This window comes from Leuciscus leuciscus (genome assembly GCF_965113295.1).
Source record: "Leuciscus leuciscus genome assembly, chromosome: 2".
Lineage (NCBI taxonomy): Eukaryota > Metazoa > Chordata > Actinopteri > Cypriniformes > Leuciscidae > Leuciscus > Leuciscus leuciscus.
In genome coordinates this window covers 42,369,624-42,383,209 of record NC_138726.1, presented here as the reverse complement: position 1 = coordinate 42,383,209, position 13,586 = coordinate 42,369,624, and the positions used below count along the sequence as shown (strand labels likewise).

Sequence of the window (13,586 nt, the reverse complement as noted above, 5' to 3'; positions counted from 1 at the left end):
CATGGTTCTCAGTCGGAAAAGGGTGGCTTGCCCACTTCAGGTTGGTGGAGAGTTCCTGCCTCAAGTGGAGGAGTTCAAGTATCTTGGGGTCTTGTTCACGAGTGAGGGAAGGCTAGAACGGGAGATTGAAGAGGGATTGGTGCAGCTTCTGCAGTAATGCGGTTGATGTACCGGTCTGTCGTGGTGAAGAAGGAGCTGCCAGGCAAAGCTCTTGATTTTCCGGTCGATCTATGTTCCTACTCTCACCTATGGTCATGAGCTTATATTTGCTCATAATTGTGTTTTATCACCAACCAATATTCAGTAATTAAAATCAATACACACAGTACTAGGCCTCACACTAACAATAAGCACCTGTGTATGCCATTTAACTATATAATTTAAAAAAAACATACATTCATAAGGCATATGTCTAAAAATGGACACTTGCTAGTCTTAGGTAAATGGGGCATATGATCAAATATGGTGCATTTAGTTTTCAGCCAAACATTAAGCTAATTTTTACAAATGCTATGCAAATAACAACAATCTTAATCTTTAACACAACTATTCAACCAAATAATTTGTGAGTTACATCAACTTACCATGTTTAGTTATGATGTTATTACTATAGCTGTGGGAGAAGCCAGGTTCAAAAAAGCAATATTTATGATTTCTGCAAGATGGTTGTGTTTGAGGTGCTCCAGGCCACTGCTGATTGGTCAGATGCCTTGATGTCAATATCTGTCAGATAGCTTGATCTCCCCTGATTGGCTGAGAGAAAACCACATGACTCTAGAACTCCAAATGAAGGCAGGGGGAGGGCATTTTGAATGTGTGCGGAAGTGACTAAATATGGTTACTTGCCCCATACTCCATCTACACACAGAATAGAATCAGCATCTTTTAATCAGATTATGTTCCCCTCATTTTTCCTACACAATGAGGTTCTAATATTTATCAAACTAATGCTGGTGAAACTGAACACAGGGAATAAAATCAGCATCTTTTAAGCCACTACATAAACACCTCTCCTCATATGGATGGGGGAACGGATTCAGACTAGCACTGTTGTGCTTTTGGGTGACCCGAGTTCAAATCCTGGCTCTTGGACTTTTCTGATCCTGTCTCCCACGTTGCTTCCTGTTTACATACTGTTCTCTCTCCATACCTTGCTCTTTCTCGTCCGCATCCTCTTCCTCCTTGTTCACTACCTCTTATCCTCTTATACACATACTCTTCCTCCTCTCCCTATTATATTGTTTCTAACCATTGTTGGTATCAACAGTCAGCGCAACATTTTAAAGGGATAGTTCACTTTGAAATTAATTTTTGGTATGTTTTAGCTTACCTCAAAGGCATCCAAGATGTAGGTGTCTTTTTTTCCGCAGTAGTTTCAATTTTGATATTTTTAGGTCACACCGTTCTTGTCTGTCAGTCATATAATGCAGGTCTATGGTCACTGTCTCAAAGAGCATGCACAGAGTCCAAATTAAAACAATTCCCCGTCGTCCAAATTAAACAATTCCCCATCGTAAGTACACATTGATGGCCTAAGACACGAAACGAGCGGTTTGTGTGAGAAAACGAACAGTATTTATATCGTTTTTACCACTTATACACAGCCATGTCCAAGTGATCTGATCTGACGTGTACGCAGACTGGTGCATAGATATATACACTAGATGTCGCCTTAAAGACATTCGTTCCAATGAACTGCCGTAGACAAGGCGACATCTAGTGTGTATATATCTATGCACCAGTCTGCGTACACGTCAGATCAGATCACTTGGACGTGGCTGTGTATAAGTGGTAAAAACAATATAAATACTGTTAGTTTTCTCACACAAACCGCTCGTTTCGTGTCTTAGGCCATCAATGTGTACTTACGATAGGGAATTGTTTAATTTGGACGGCGGGGAATTGTTTTAATTTGGACTCTGTGCATGCTCTTTGAGATAATGACCATAGACCTGCATTATATGACTGACAGACAAGAACGGTTTGACCTAAAAATATAAAAATTGAAACTACTGCGGATAAAAAGACACCTACATCTAGAATGCCCTTGAGGTAAGCAAAAACATACCAAAAATTAATTTCAAAGTGAACTATCCCTTTAAGTTAATTTTGGCACTCCGAACTGACTTGTACTTCGTACAGTTGGTTTGGTCACATCATTAGAAATAAGTGTGAACAATTTTGAGTCGTTGTGTGTAATTGATGACAACTGTGTTGTAGTTGTGTTTAACTTTTGCCTTCCTGTGTTTATCGTTTTGAAACACTTGTGCATCACAGTGTGAAATGTGTTTTTAATGAGTGAGAATGTGTCTAGAGTTTTGCAAAAAAAGGGGGAATGAGATTTGCAAACAGTGTCTAACTACCTGAACTTGTTTAATGTTTTAAAGAAAGAGTGATTTATTCGACAAATTGGTTTAGGCTATTGAGAATTTGGTTCAGAGAATGGGGTTTACTGTTTTAACAATTGTGAAAAACTGTAATACTTGATATCTAATTCCTTCTTTCTGTTTCAACATCATATTCATCTTTTATTTAGCTTATTTTAAGCCTGCTTTTACAGTTTTTTTCAACTGCTTATACAAACAAAATCCTTACTTGTCACACAATTTCTGAAACATGACACTCAAACACCAGAACCACACACCAAGGGCCCTATTTTAACAATCTAACGATCTGCTCGTGCGTGAGGTTAAAGCGTGCAAGCAGATCATCAACGGGACAAGTAATTCTCGGCCTTCGACTCAGTTTTCAATTTCATAAAACACTTTTTGCAAACCACAACACACAATACTCTATGTAACACACAAAAATCTAACAGGAAGTATCTTGATTTCCTTTTTCAAACACAACCTATCAATATGACACTCTAATTCATCAGTGCCTCAAACTAACTCCTCACGTACAAACACTCATTGCTTTACTTTACGCCAACCAATCATGACTTTAGAATAGGCCTATAAATAGGCCAAAGGTCAAGTTATATAGTTTTTTCAGACTAATACTGTATTCACAACAACAAATAATAAATAGTTTGGTTTCAATCTTGCTTTCGTGTTTACCGTGAATTTTTCAACATCTCTCTGCCAATTACTTTCAATCTTGTACAGAAATGTACATAGAAGCTCATGAAAGAAGAGCTTTAGGTTTTAAATAACTGCGTATATGATATATCCAAAATGATAATATTATGGCAAAGGTGTTTGCATAGTAAGACAAATGTTTGCTTTTGAGATGTGTTTGTGATATTTTGCAAGAGATGTGAGGAATTTTGCATTTTGTGTGTGCAATTCTTGGACTTGTGGGAAAAGTTTTGGAGAAAAAAAAGAGGCAAAGTTTTGATAATGTGTGTTAGCAGTTGAAAAAAACTAGATTTATATGTGGTAATGATGTTGTCAGTTCAGTTATTACTGAGGATATGGCTCCCCCTAGAGTTCTTTTAGGTCACTTTCAGGAATTTTGTTTTTCTTCAGCATGTTTTTGTATAGGCCTAGATATAGCGGTGCATTTAGCTACTTTTGTCAGTTTACAAATTGATACCCAACAGGTGCCCATATATAGCAAGATAACTGCTACCTCTGTGTATGTGTTCTTACAATGTGAATGAATTTTGCTTTGCTTTGCTTTAATTTGCCTCAGATCCTGTTCTTTCTACAAAATGTATGGTCCACCCATTCTCTTGTGACTTGCTCTAAATAAGTCCAGTCTCACTGACAGACTTTCTCCCTCTGCTACCAATTACATTGCTCTTTACACTCCTTCTGTCTCGCACTGTATCCAGTAGGGGGTGATTTTCAGAACAGAGACAGACCCCTCCTTATGATGATAGGCAGGGGTGGGGAACGTTGGTCCAGGAGGGTCACTGTCCTGCAGAGTTTAGCGCCTCCAACCCTGAAAAAAAACTCACCTGATATTAGCCTTAGTGATCCTAAAGACATTAATTAGCTGGTTCATGTGAGTTTGATTAGGGTTGGAACTAAACTCTGTAGGACAGTGGCCGTCCAGGACCACGTTCCCCACCCATTCGATAGAGAAAGATGTAGCTGTTTTAGCAGGACACCTTATCTGCTGCCTGTACAGTTTGTTAATGGGTAATCTCTGCTGCCACTATCAATGAGATCAAACCTTTAGCATTGGAACTGGTGCTCAAGTTTGTGGTGCTGAAGCTAAAGAGATTCAAATACAGTGTTGTTTTGTTACAGGCTGCAGTCATAAAATGTGTCTGGACCTTTTCCTCCCTGTTACGTTTTTTGTTTGTGATAATGAACAAAATGTATTGAATCCTTGAATACAATCTAAGTTGCTTAAAACAATATAAGTTAACCCTAAAGCCTGCTGCTGTATCATATTTGATAGGCCTACATGAAGGCCTCTACAATTACAAATCAAAACTTTGCTGAAAAACTTGTACACAATATTCTATGTATCTCTGGCCCTCTTGGGAGTTCATACATTTTCAGCGAGTAAACAGCTTCTCTTTTTTTTTTTTGGTGTCAAATCTTTAATGATTTCATAAATTAAATGAAAGAGTGACTTTTATATTGTGTTAATATTTCAAGATGAACATTTACTGGACTGATTTTCTTAAATATTTATATTTTCTTTTATATTTTGTTTAAGTTTCAATAAACTGTTCCATTTCAACAAATTGGATTATTTCATATGTCAAGGAGTAAATCATTTTCATTGCAGTTTTAGTAAAACGAACTGTGGTATTTTGGCATACACTTTGTAACATTATTACATTTCTGTAAGGAACTGTCAGTTTTCTCACATATTTTTTGGCAAAATGCAGGTTATTGTATATGGTGTGTTGACAAAATGCTTCCAGGCTGGAAGTTTGGTGACGGAGAAGGCGCCGCCTCCGTTCTGATCTGTTATCCCTCCCTTTCTTCCATCCTCCGCTCACATTGCTCTTTCCTTCGGTGGGAAAATTCCTGCTGGAACATCCACGGTGGATTTGAACTCGGGAATTGTAGTGGAAAAGCAGAATTCTGCAAAACACGCTGGAGGATTTCCTCGCATGTTCTTCCTCATATTGTTCAGGTATGTGCACGTTCTAATGGTTAATGGCATGATCAGAGATGTATTGTTGTGAATTATCCGAACAGCGGTGTCGAGTGACATTCAACAACGATAGAAATGTGCTCGCAGACGTCGTTGTATACACGCTGAACTTCCCAAATATACAGTTTACCCGTGAATTGCAACGCTGTTTACCTTGAAGCCGACGTGTTGCTGTTACAAACAGTATCTTGTTACGTTGAGTCACGTCGTTGGAAATGTAGTATAGATCCTGTGTGAAAAAGAACTGTTATGGAGGGTGAAGTAGAAAAGTTTCGTCGTCGTTAGTCTTTTTATTACTGTTTTTGAATCAGACTTTAAATATGCATTGTTTATTTTATCTTAAAAAAGTGAGTGATAAGTTTAAAATGGACTGAATATAAGTTACAGTTGGACGATGTGGAACAAAGTCCACTTCCTTTGCAAGCCATAGTCATTCATTCATGTTGTATGGCATGTTACAGACTTGAATGTAACCCAGTGAATCAATGCCATTCAAATGTAGACTTTTGTGCGGTTGTTGTTGTGTGCTTTTCAGAAAGAATATATCATTTATTTAGTTTATTAAGGCCTATAATGCAACTCTCCCCCTCTGTCAAACTTACAGTAGGCCTACATAACTTTGTCACCAACTGGCTAATGACAGTTGAAAATAGGGCTTTTAAGACCATGACATCTGTTTTCCTCTGGGCTGGGTTGTCCCCTTTAACGCCCAGTTGTAAAAGAGGCAGGTAAAAAAAGAAGAAAAAACAGAGCTTCATCTACACAAAAACATTGTTAATTGGAGGTCACAAAAGTTCAATAAAGCCACAGCGGCGCTCACTTTTTCCACACTCGAAATAGCAAATCTGTGACCACAGAGAAATACATTTTGGTGATATATCCCCTAATAGCTGTCAGAGGAGTTTATCCGACTAATTTATAGTTATTCAAGAATATTGATTTGCTTCCTAAAAACAGCACATGCACCCGAAATGATGATTTGTAAATTACATGGCATTTATTGTATGGTTGGGACCGAAGTTTCACTTTTCTTTTTTTTTTTCTCTTGTTTCTGTGTTCATGTTTTTTTGTTTCAACTTTTTTCAAAGGAATGTTCTAGAATCCCACATCTGGAGCACTCTGGTCACCCACAGATATAGTGATTTCTTCTTCCTCCTCTGCATCACTGCATTAAAAGAGGAACAGTCAAGGCCACACTGAGCCTGGCCCTGTGGCCACCCTAACCACAACCATCCCAACTGCAATCGCAATGACCAGTTATGTTGTCAGGACCAGATTGAGTTTGAATATAGTTTGTCAGTTCCAAGGACGTTGGGCTTGGTGCATAAAATGTCCCTCTGGCTTCCTGTATCTTCGGATTTTCTTCAGAATAGTTCACGGAAAATTTACATTTTATCATTCCAAACCTGCATTACTTTCTTCTTTGAAACAAATAATTTAATATTTTGGGAAATCTTTAAACAGATATTTATCACACAAAGCCAGTTTCTAGTGATCACAGCTGTTTAAGCTCCAAGAATTTACACTAAAAACACCATTTACATTTATTCATTTAGCTGACGCTTTTATCCAAAGCGACTTACAATTGCTATATATGTCAGAGGTCGTAATAATTTTTTATATTACTGGTCTATATGATAGCTTTATGTGAGGAACGGATTTATGTCATTATTAAATGACAGTGTTCCCCTCCAGTGAGTTGTTAAGGCCACAAATGCTGTGACAGGATCAGTGATTCGTAAACAAGAAATTTAATCTAAATTGTGACTTACATTTCAATCTTTTACTCTGGATTCTACACATGTTGTGTGGACTATTTTATATATATATATTTTTTTGTCATTCTTGGTTCTTAACAGATGAATTGCTATTTTATATTCTTCATGCTATTTTGTCTAAATATTATAATTTTTTAAAATCAATTATTTTAAATGCTACAAGTGAATTTATGCATCAAAATATTATAATGTACATAATGAAAAAAATTATATTGATTTAAACCTGCTAATGATTTACAAAAGACTCTTAAGTGAACATTAAATATCCAGTATCGGCAATAACCATTATGGTACCATTACACACTATTGTGCATCCCTGTTGAATGTTTCACTCAAAAATAACAGCAGGTAAGTTTGAAACAACATGAGCATTAATAAATAATGGCAGAATTTTCATTTTGGGTGAGCTATTTCTTTAAGATCAAAACAGCACAGAAAACTGGCAGTGCTTGTGTATAATGGAGATCTTTCTGTATACAGGTGTGTCGATGACCTTCATCATCTTGATTTAATTACACATCTTGTTTTGGTCTGGAGGTCAGACCTGCCAGACTCCCCCTCCCTTTCAACTGTCAACCTGGCAGTGGTCAGCAGATGGTGGATTGCTTTGTGAAATACCTCCGTAAGCCACCGAGCCTCCCTCCTTTTCAAGGAATTCGCTTCACTGATGGTAGTGCTAGTGCACCAAACATGGAGGCAGCTAGCCAGACAGATGGAAGGTGAAAAAGCACTATTGCCCCTTCTGCATATCATTTCACTGAAAAGAGACCAAATGTATGTGAGTGGTTGCTATGGTGACCTCGCATTTTCAGACGACTCGGACCCATCTGCTTGCAGGCTGCACGTAGACTGAGAAAGAGAGTGGTAGGGGTTTTCATACAGGGTTTTGTGTACGTGCTCCTGTTTGCTTTTTGATCTTGAGAAGCTGCTAATTGTCTAAGCTCACGTACGAAAACCACATCCTTGTTTTTGTTTCAAGAGCAGTACTTTTTCACATAGGGTTGCTAAATAAAACTGGTGGTTTTTTTTATTTATGGTAAAATATTTTGTATTATTTTTATGTTATGGTCAGGTTTTCTTTGTCTAAGAGGTTTCGCAGAGACACAGCTTCTCTAGCTTGCATGCTGAATTGACAGTGTACCTACAGTCATTGCCTGTTACAAGCATTCTGGTGGTCCACACCCATCCCCTAACCTCACTTTTAAAATCCCCTCGCTCTTTTTTTTACATTTTTTTCCTGGTTCCCAGACCTCTCTCTTTCATGAGCTGTAATCGGTTGTGATAGTTTTGGAACGCAGGCTCTGGCTGAAATGTTTCTGTTTCACACAGTTCAGGGATGTGTCTTGACAGAATTAAATGGCTACAGAAAATCTGGTCCTCCTAAATGATTAATTAATCTCTGAATGTGAAATACAAACTCCTTCATAGCAGATCCGCAGGAAACCGAAATGCGGTCTTCGAAGTAGAGCTTATTGTCCTACGATCTGACAGCCCTCCTGAGGTACCTCACCCCCCCACCGTGATAATTACGGCCAACTCTGAGGTCTGTGTGACCGCAGAACTTTTATGCGGTCTCTTGACAGTCCTTAGCATCAGATAAAGTTTCACATACTGTGGCTGTTTTATAAAGTCGAGTTGAGGGTCAGGGTTGATCTTTGTGGAAGCTCCTAATTGGAAGTGGCAGCCAAGCTCATGATTAGCATTTCTGTGATGCACTGTGGCTTTGTGTGATTAGTACAATTGTGCTGTTGAAGCCTGAAAAGTTTGTGAAAGTCAAGATGATTTTTTACACTTCTGCTGCACTTTTTTGTGTCTTTGATTTAAATTGACGCTCATTCTACCTGCAGAGGCAGCAGACACAATGCATGATTAGCACTTTTGAAAGTTTATTGGTTGGAAAACATCTGCTGTGCTAAGTCAGTTTTAATTGGCAGCATGGGCTTGCCTTTGCTCTAAAGGCCTGAAAAAACAAGTAAATGGTAGTATGTATTATTTCCAAAATGTAAAGTATGCTTTACATATTTGTGAAATATTTGTATATTTCCAATTAATTCATGTATATTATATTTTTGGGGAGTCGCAACATTATAGGCAGTGAAGCCTTTAAAAAATATATGTATATTCAAATTTTTTTTTTTTTTTTCTTCATTATGATATCAGGATTCTGGATGTGGTAAAATTGCACACCATATTTTTTTTGAATGGGGTTTTCCCAGCATTGGACTTATTCATTGTCTGCAGCTTCATTTAGTTAAAATAAACATTTAGCCAAAAACATCTATGAATGATTTGTCTCCTACATTTGTGGTATTGTATATTTCAAGAGGTTAAATCTGTTCCACAGTGATTGATGTTATTTTTTATTTTTTTTTATTCTCATACGAATAACTCCAAATAATGTGGATTAATTAAAGGAAAGAGCCTTAGAATTGGCTTTTCGCTTGGAAGTGACTGGCTTTAGTATTCAATATCCATGGAATGGGAGGATAAGTTCTGTCAGCTCTAAATTTGATACATGGGGTTTGGATTAGGATCTCCGATAAGAAACACTGCATTCTCACATATTGTCGCCAGATACCTGGACTCTCTATTTTTCTTTCTTTTTTCCCCCACCCTAATTTATGTGTGTGGAGAATAAATGTTCTATTCAGAATTGCCTCATTCATGCATGAAGAGTGTTGTGTCCTGTTATGAACCAGCACTCGAGTTAATTGTACCAATATTCTTCCCTCATTACAACTTCATGCTCCATATCACTGGTGACGTCTTGACATATTGCAATATCCACTGATTCTGCATCAGTCTGCAAGCTATTCAGATAAGCACTGGGCAAGCATGCTGTATTTGCGCACAGCTAATGTTTTTTCAGCCTTTTTTTGTTCTAAAGTTCCTGTTCTTTTGTCACTTCTCCAGCTGTGTCTCTGGACTGTATATTTTGGTGGTGACCTCAGTGCTAAAGTTAAGCCTGGTCAAGACCACACTAGCTGTACAAAAAGACATGTGGGAAAAGCAGTTGTTCGTAGTTCATAGTTTTCATTTGTTTTACACGCAGCTCCTCACACATTCATCGGTTTCAAGTTCTCAATGAGACCTTAATTTATTCTTGTTAATGAAAAAAATAAAATAAAAGTGATTGTATTTTTTGATTGCTGTCGTTTACCTGAATCTGTGTGTTGTATCGCAGGCATTCTTGATAAAGATCTTTGGCATTTTGAAGTAGCTCGAGGAAGGAAGTCTGATAGAATGGGGTTAGAGTGGAAAGGATGTTGTCTCAGGGGCCCTTGACGACCCCCCTTACTCTCCTTACTGTAGAAACAACTGTTCAGGCCAGCTTCAGAGTGCTTATAAGTCACCTTTTGGCCCTGCAGCAGGGGCCAGTCCAACTGGGAATAAATGCACTACATCATTGGATATTCTGTGCCTTCCTGTGGCCAATTAGCTTGCACCCCAGGCCCATAAGCAGTCTGCCAGATGCACCATAGCAGTGGTCTGTGGCTTTGAGAGGGAAGGGCTGTGGCACACAGTCTATGATATGAGTGGTTATTAGAGAGGCCCCTCTCTGAGTCCACACAAGCCTAGAGATTTGTTGCTTGCTCTTCATTCAATCGGGCCCCTCAAAGACTGTTAAGCTAAAGAATTTGGATGTGTCTCGATAAAATATTGTCCAAACCTTTCAGGCCACTGCAAAAATTCCACCCAAAAATTCTCTGACTGACTTTCTTCTGTGGAACACAAAGGAAGATATTTTTTAAAAAAATGAACAACACGATGGTGAGGAAATTTGTTTCTTTTTTTGTTTTAAGGAGAACTTTCCCTTTAAGATCAAATCAGAACTCAAACCATGCATCTTGCAGACATTCTTTAATATTTTGCCAGATATTGAGTATGATTGTCATCATTCTTTCAGAGGGGTTTGAAAGCTTCGGCCTTGACTGGACAATATCTAGCATGGGACTGGCAGATATTGCACACACTCATAAATGTTAGATCACTTTTTTTATTGTTCCGTTGTACCGCTGAGCATAGATGAGAAAACCATGACAAGGCTTTATTTTTTGTTGGCGTCAGCCCTAACTTTAATAGTTGTATTAGGAGTACCGTTCCTTTAGATACAATCATCCTAAAGTCCCCAATGTGTCTTCATATTTCTTTTCAGTTGCTTTGAGTTTGATTGGTTTAAAGCCAGCTGTCCATTGAGATCACTGCTGCATTTGCTTGGCAGTAAGGCACTTCGATTGTGATTCCCACTGAACTGGACCTCACGGAAGATGATTTATGTTAATTATCGTGTGAGATTCAAAAAGACAAAGTTGTCTTTTTCTCTGTAGCTCAATGGAATGAGTCTTTTTTTTAAAAAGCTTGGAAACTTGGTGATAAAACTTTTCCTCTTGGGAACGCACATCACACTCTCTGGTCTTGTAGTTTCTCTGTTAGGCCATTAGCTGAGATATTTACAGTGCTTTTATGGTTAGTCACAGATGCAGTAACAGTCGTTGTTGATTAGTCATGTCGGCATACAGACATGAGTCTGGAGTCTTTTTAAGTTGACTGGCAAATTGCATTTATATGCCTTGCCTATGTTTAATTAAAGTTCCTGTCCTACATTCTAAACATTTTTATAGACAAAGATACAAGACGGAATATTTTAAAGGGATAGTTCACCCAAAAATGAAAATACTGTCATATACTCTCATGTTGTTCCATAATACTTTTGTTTTACTTGTAAGCACAATTTGTAATGAAACATGAAAGATTTCTGAAAGATTTCTTCTTTGAAAGTCGATTCACGCAAAAGACTTAATACACTAAAGACTAAAAACGTTTTATATTTTAATCTGGACTACAACATGCCCCAGATATTGATTGAATATATATATATGTTCTGATTCTTTATTGTTTAGTTTAGTCACACTTTACAATAAGGCTCCATTATTTAATATTAGTTAGTTAATTCATTAGTTAACATAATCTTTTTTGCAACTTATTTCAATATCGTGATAAAACGGTATACTGTGATAAAAGCTTCAGCAATAGAGAAAACATGAAAATTGTATACCGTCACATGCCTAAATATGTTCATAATAAATAGCAATTGTGTCTCTCCAGAAGACTTTCAGAATATCTTCTTTCACATTTGGCTCCAAAACTCTGGAATAGTCTTCCTGATACTGTTCGTTGCTCAGACTCGCTCTCCCAGTTTAAAACTAGATTAAAGTCGCATCTCTTCAGCCAGGCATTCATATAATCCTACAGTTCAAACTACAATCCGGCCTCTAGCTCATAAATGCCAGAGGAGAACTGGCCCCCGACTGAGCCTGGGTTCTCCCATGTTTTTTTTTTCTCCATTAGGTCACCTGATGGAGTTTTAGGTCACCATTAGGTCACTTGATGGAGTTTTTCGGTTCCTTGCCACTGTTGCCTTTGGCTTGCTCAGTTGGGGATATTTTGGGGATATTTAATTTAATTTTATCAATCAATAAATTCCTCTTGAAACAAACTTTGCTGTATTATTTTAATTTAATACTGTGAAGCTGCTTTGATACAATCTGTATTGTGAAAAGCGCTATACAAATAAACTTGACTTGACTTGACTTGACTTTGATTAAACTGCTCGATTCACCCAAAACGGTGATTTCAAAAAGTTCATAAAGAGTTTGTAAAATAAATCTCTTTATGATCTTTTTGAATCATCAGAGTTTTGGGTGAATGGACTTTAAATGGAGGGACAGAAATCTCTCAGGTTTCATTAAAAACCTTTTAATTTGTGTTTCGAAGATGAACAAAAGTCTTGAGGGTTTGGAATAACATGAGGGTAAATAATTGATTTTTTTTTGGTGAACTATCCCTTTAAGAAAGAAAAAAAACATTGTCAGTCTTAAAACAGTGGGAGAGGGTTTTCCTAGGATGTGTTGTCAGAAGTTGATGGACTTTGCTTATGTGCTCAAATGTTGAGTCTGTTTTGATGGTTTTACCGCCATAAACTTTCCATTGCAAATTGTGATGTGACCTCCAACCTGCTGCTTTGCCTGAACAATTAATCTGATTGGTCGGTCAAACAGTCTGCCTTATGTTTTTTTCATTTTCCACTTTGTATATTTAAACACCAAAGCAGCTAGAAACAATGTGTTCCTTCTGTCTGAAATTAACATACATTATGACTGTGTTTATAGCGCTCTGTTCTTTAATCAAAGGAAAGTATGTGAGAGAAATAGGGGTGTTTGTTTTCTTTCTGGCGGATGGGTTCTCCTGATGGCTTTTGTGTTCTCTGGCTGAACCACTGACTGATTTAGATGATTTAGTCTCTTTGTTTCTCCATTCATAACCAGAGCTCTCTTCAATGGTTGGATGATTATTAAGAAACGTGGAAGTTAATATACCTCCATATTATCCTTATTTGAATGACCTTAAATAGCTTAATTGTCTCAATATGTCTGCAGTTGAAAATTCTGTATAGCATTACAATATTTATAGATCATGCAATATATAACAAATTTGAAGGTATTATTAGATCTTTACCGACCACAGGCGTCAAGTGGAGTCTTTTTATGTTGTGTGTGTGTGTGGTTGTGCTGCTGTGGTGTATCATGTTCCTCATCTGATCCTCATTAGAGCTGGGGAACACAAGGAGTCTGTCTGTGGGACCGTAGACGGTCTCATCCTCTCTGGATGTGCCTTAGCCTTAAGTTGCACTGTACCACCAAAGAAATGACTTGGACCCAAACAGATGACCTTTATAATCCCTCT

The 13,586-nt window shown here is 37.7% G+C and overlaps 1 protein-coding gene across 1 annotated transcript in view; it reads left to right on the top strand.

Annotated features, from left to right (window-relative positions):
• Window positions 1–4,897: 4,897 nt before the first annotated feature.
• Window positions 4,898–13,586, top strand: part of ccdc102a (coiled-coil domain containing 102A) — a 60,211-nt gene continuing 51,522 nt past the window's right edge. The window contains exon 1 of the mRNA XM_082150194.1: window positions 4,898–5,043. The gene's annotated coding sequence lies outside the window, so the exon portion shown is untranslated. The remainder of the gene's footprint in view (window positions 5,044–13,586) is intronic.